Below are 4701 nucleotides of genomic sequence, written 5' to 3' on the forward strand. Positions count from 1 at the left end.
AATTGGGATTTTTGCAAAATCTTTCAAAAACGGAAAATTTAGATTTGTAGGCCGAATTGTTATAGGAACTTGATAAAATTGGCATGGTTGAACTCGTATCGGAATGTGTGTTCGGATTTCGTAAAAATTCTGTCGGGTTCTGAGATGCGGGCCCCGCACTAACTTTGGTTGACTTTTTAAATGTGAAATTCTAAGTCGACGGTTTAGTATCCGTAATTATTTCTGATGAATTTTAATGAAGTTATACAATTAATTTGGATAGATTTGAGTTGTCCGGAGGTCAATTCAAGCAAGAAGGTGATTTTGGAATATCTGCCTAACTTCAAAAAGGTAAGTATCTTGCCTAACCTTGAGTGGGGGAATTACCCCTTAGTCATTGAGTCTTATGTGGATATTGTGTGATTGGAAGCTGTGTACGCGAGGTGGCGAGTACGTATTCTGACTTATATGTGCAAATTTTATTGGTTTAAAGTCTTAGGCATTTTTATTTATTAAATTGGATAATTGTTGGTATTTAGTAAATCCTTGAATTGTCATGCCTCATTCCTTGTTTGTCGAATCTGTATTTTATATGATAATTTGTATGATTGTCACTTGGATTTTTATGTGAATTTCGTGTGTTTTTTGATTTGATATTTTCTTGGAATTAAAATTCATTATGGATTCCTTATCTGCAAATAATTTTAAATTGAGGCGTTAATATATTTATCAAAAAAATTGGATTTAAGAAGGCGTTGTTCCTTGATGAATTAATTTCCAGTTCATGTTGTTGAAATTGGTATTGAGTTATAAAGGACGTAAATCATATTGAGGCAAAGTGTTAAATTGTGAAATATTATTCCGTTCAGTTGTTCACTCTCGGATATTTTTGTTAAGATTTTGTGCACATTATGGTCGAGCCATGAGCTCCTTATTGAGGAAATTAATGTATTGCTAATTTCTGTGGCAAGTTGTAATATTTGAGCACTTGATGTGCAATTTGTGATATTGGCACGTGATATTGTTGAGAGGTTTGTTCGGGTATTTGCACGAGATTTCTGTCGTGCTATTATAACTATTAATATATGCACATGCGACATGACAACGGGCTATATATGTGGGTATGCACATGTAGAGAGACAAGGTGGGAATATTATTATGTGCGTGCGGCGAGACAAGGAGAGCATTTACTTTATTATTTTGCACGTGGCGAGAAAAGGTGGGCTATGTTGGGGATTGATTTGTGATGACTTTTGATCCCATGAGGCATTGTTGTTGAAATTTATTTATGATTTGGGACTACGAGGTGGTACCTTGAGAATGCCCTTTTGTTGATATTTCTCTATGGCTGCACTTGCCTTTGGTTATTTTTTTTCTGTAATATGTAAATTTATGTGTTCTCCGTGATGTATTATTTGACTTAATATTAAGTATTTTGCATTTCTTGTAGTATTGTGTTGGCTTTGGCTTTTTCGTACGAGACTCTAAGAATTTGTATTTCTAGTTTGTACTTGTTCTTAACGAATGAGTTGTTTTAAATAAAATAAATTACTATTATATTTTAATTTAATAAGTTTTATATCAAAATCAGTAGCTTATCTCATACTTTATTTTAATTGAAATGTCATTTTCTTCACTCAAACTATTTCAAAAATAAACTCATTTCTTTGTTGAATTCTTACTTGGTTTAAAAATTGTAACCTTACTTTATTGAAAATAAATTGATCGTGCAGATTTTATGTATTGATATATTTGACACGAGAGTTGTCCGTGCGGTTGTGATAGAGATATGGGCACGAGGTACCGTGAGAATATGAAAGGGGGTTGAGACCCGTATTTTATGATTTTTATATAAGGATTATTTATTTGAAGAAATATATTTGGAGGGTATTTATTCGAAAGAATTATATGTGAAAGATTTATATTTGAAGGACTTGTTTAATTGGTTGTACTTGTGTTTCTTATTCGTCTGAGTAATAACTATGGTGTTCTTGCTGCCTTGTTGTTTATATCACTAGTTCGTTATTATTGCTATCATTGCTATTTGTTCCCTATTATTTATGTATGTCATATTGCACAGGTTATTAGATTAGTGAGTGTCTTGAATGTACCTCGCCACTACTCCACCGAGGTTAGTCTTGATATTTACTAAGTACCGACTGTGGTGTACGCATACTACACTTCTGCACATTTTTGTGCAGATCCAGGTAAATTGGAGTCAGTTGATCGCTAGCTAGCTGTACGGATCTTGCTGTGGAGACTCAAGGTAAACTTGTTGTTGCGTTCGCAGGCTTCGGAGTCACCTTCTGATATTGTTCTCGCACTATTTTATCTCTACTTCAAAACATTTGTATTTATAGGCTTTCTAGTAACTCAGTAAAGCTTATGACTTGTACTACCGGTTTTGGGATTGTAAGTATTCTATAGAGATTTCTACTTCGCATTTGTTAGACGTTAATTAATATTGTTATTATTTCAGTAAATATTAGGCTTACCTAGTCCCTAATACTAGGTGCCATCACGACGTCCTACGGAGGGAGATTTGGGTAATGACAATATTTCCTAAAGCCACCCCTAACTAAAAATATTGCAGTGTCCTCACTACACAATATCAAAATAAAATAAGAGTAGTTTTAGGGTCTCCCTGAGGTCTGCATCAGACTAGAAGACTGCGGGAAAAAGCTAATCATTGTCGTGTAGAGCTCTCGGCCTTCTCATCATCGGTAGCATCAGTATCAGCAGCACTCGACAGGAAGGAATACTCTTCACTATCATCTTTGTCCTTGACCGGTATCTTCCTATTCGGTTGCCCCCATTTGAAGACGGCCTTGATGCCTCTCCACATCTTTATCATGAACTTGCTCTTCTTCTTATTTTTCTTTTTCTCCTTGTAGAAGTCTGCCTGAAGATCTACATGTACCTTGGCCATGTTGCCATAGGCTGCCTCGAGCTTGCTAACAGAAGCTTCCAATTTCTCCTGCGACTCTGCTTGCTTCTTCTGGTTCTCCAGGTAGGTCTTCATTTCTTCCCTGGTAAAATACTCAGACATAGGCTGGGAGTGTGAGGGGCCACTAGGGAGCTGTGACACTAAGTCACGGATGGAGACAAGTTGTGAGTTCAACATCCCAAATGGTCCCTCAGACAGGGCTGCCTGTGAGGAGGACTCTGGTCCGGCAACAGTGGTGTCTTTCCTCTGCTTACTCATTACTGCACTACCCTCACCCGTTACTCTCAACGGATGAAAGGGTTTGTCGGTCGATAACCAATGATCGGTGCTACATAGCTCAACATCTACCCGCCGGCACAACTCTGTAATCAGTGAAGGGAACATCAAGCATGAACTGTCGTCTAGCAAATACTCTTTCAGCTCCTAAAGGATATAATGGCTGACATTCACATGAACGCCATCAAATATGCATGCGATCATTAGGGCCCTGCCATATGAAACATCCGAAACATTTCCACACAGTGATACTCTGTTGCAGATGATGTAGAGCCACATCTTGGCCTCAGCTGTGAAGTCGATGGACTTTAAACCCTTTCTCTTGTTTGCCCACTTTGCTCTCTTGTCTGCTGGATAAAGTTTAGAAACTAGCCAATCTCCGTTTGAGCAATAATCTTTTTCTCGTACCGGCTCAAGTGGATGGTCAGGAAGCCCTAGAATATCATTGATTTGTTTAGTTCCAAACCTCATTGTTTTGCCTCTTATCGTGAGTTGTGGGTCGTTGAAGTTTGTACGCTTAAGGTTTGCATAAAACTCACAAATCCACTCCTCGTTGGCCTTACATGGAGTAGGCATGAAACAAGACCAGTCGGTGGTCTGTAGACACGGCCATAAAAATCTGGAAGTAACACGGTCAATTTATCCTCGGGGATTCCCTTTTCAAGTACGACCTTATTTGTAAGAAGGTTGTCATAATATTGACGATAATAATCAACAGACATGAATCGTTCAGTGTCGAATTGTTCCTCCTCAGCTTCTTCCTCAATTTCATGATGAAGCGCCGCATTTTCATTTGTGTTTTGTTCCATTTTTTAAGCTTAAAGTACCTAAAAATCAAAACCAAGTTAGTCGGGAATTATAAACATGTTAACAATTCAAAATAATGCAATTAGGCCAAAGAATCAAGCCAAGCGGGCCCAGCAAGTCAAAATTGCATAGCCACTATTTTTTTTCAGAACTGCCTAGTTCCCGCACCTACGAAAATATCAACGTAGGTGTTGTTCTGATTCTACGGAATTTTATTCGCTTATGCAAAAAGTGACTGCCGATCAAAACTCACACCTGCGGAATATACATCGCAGGTGTGAAGCCGCATCTGCGGCATTTTTCTCGCTTCTGCGACCTTTCCCAGCTGACCAGAAATCGCACCTGCGTAAAGTACATCGCATGTGCAAAGCCGCATCTGCGGTATTTTTGTCTGCTTCTGCGGTGTTCATCAGGGGTTTCAAAAACCCGAAAACTGCCGAATGTTTTACTTCCAAACATGATTTTGGCACACAATTTATACTCAAGACTTCTAAATTAGTGCACTAGATGATTATACGACTTGATTAAACTTGATTTTAAGGCACTTCGCAACCAAATTTCTCTTGGACATATTATCTAACATTTAACGAGCAAAGAGAAGTCATGCTTCTTTAAACAAATTAGGTACTCAGATTTTCCCCAAATATTTTTTAACAACAATAGCCCACAAATGCAAACTCTCAACTAATTTC

The 4701-nt window shown here is 37.9% G+C and overlaps 1 long non-coding RNA gene across 1 annotated transcript; it reads left to right on the forward strand.

The window, feature by feature from the left end:
* Nucleotides 1-262: 262 nt before the first annotated feature.
* LOC138907135 (uncharacterized) lies at nucleotides 263-2432 on the forward strand. Its single transcript, XR_011414895.1, has 3 exons — nucleotides 263-330; nucleotides 2060-2110; nucleotides 2181-2432. It is a non-coding gene; the product is annotated as an uncharacterized lncRNA (long non-coding RNA).
* The last annotated feature ends 2269 nt before the right edge of the window (nucleotides 2433-4701 follow it).

The sequence above is a fragment of the Nicotiana tomentosiformis genome, chromosome 3 (genome assembly GCF_000390325.3).
Source record: "Nicotiana tomentosiformis chromosome 3, ASM39032v3, whole genome shotgun sequence".
In the NCBI taxonomy this organism is placed as follows: domain Eukaryota; kingdom Viridiplantae; phylum Streptophyta; class Magnoliopsida; order Solanales; family Solanaceae; genus Nicotiana; species Nicotiana tomentosiformis.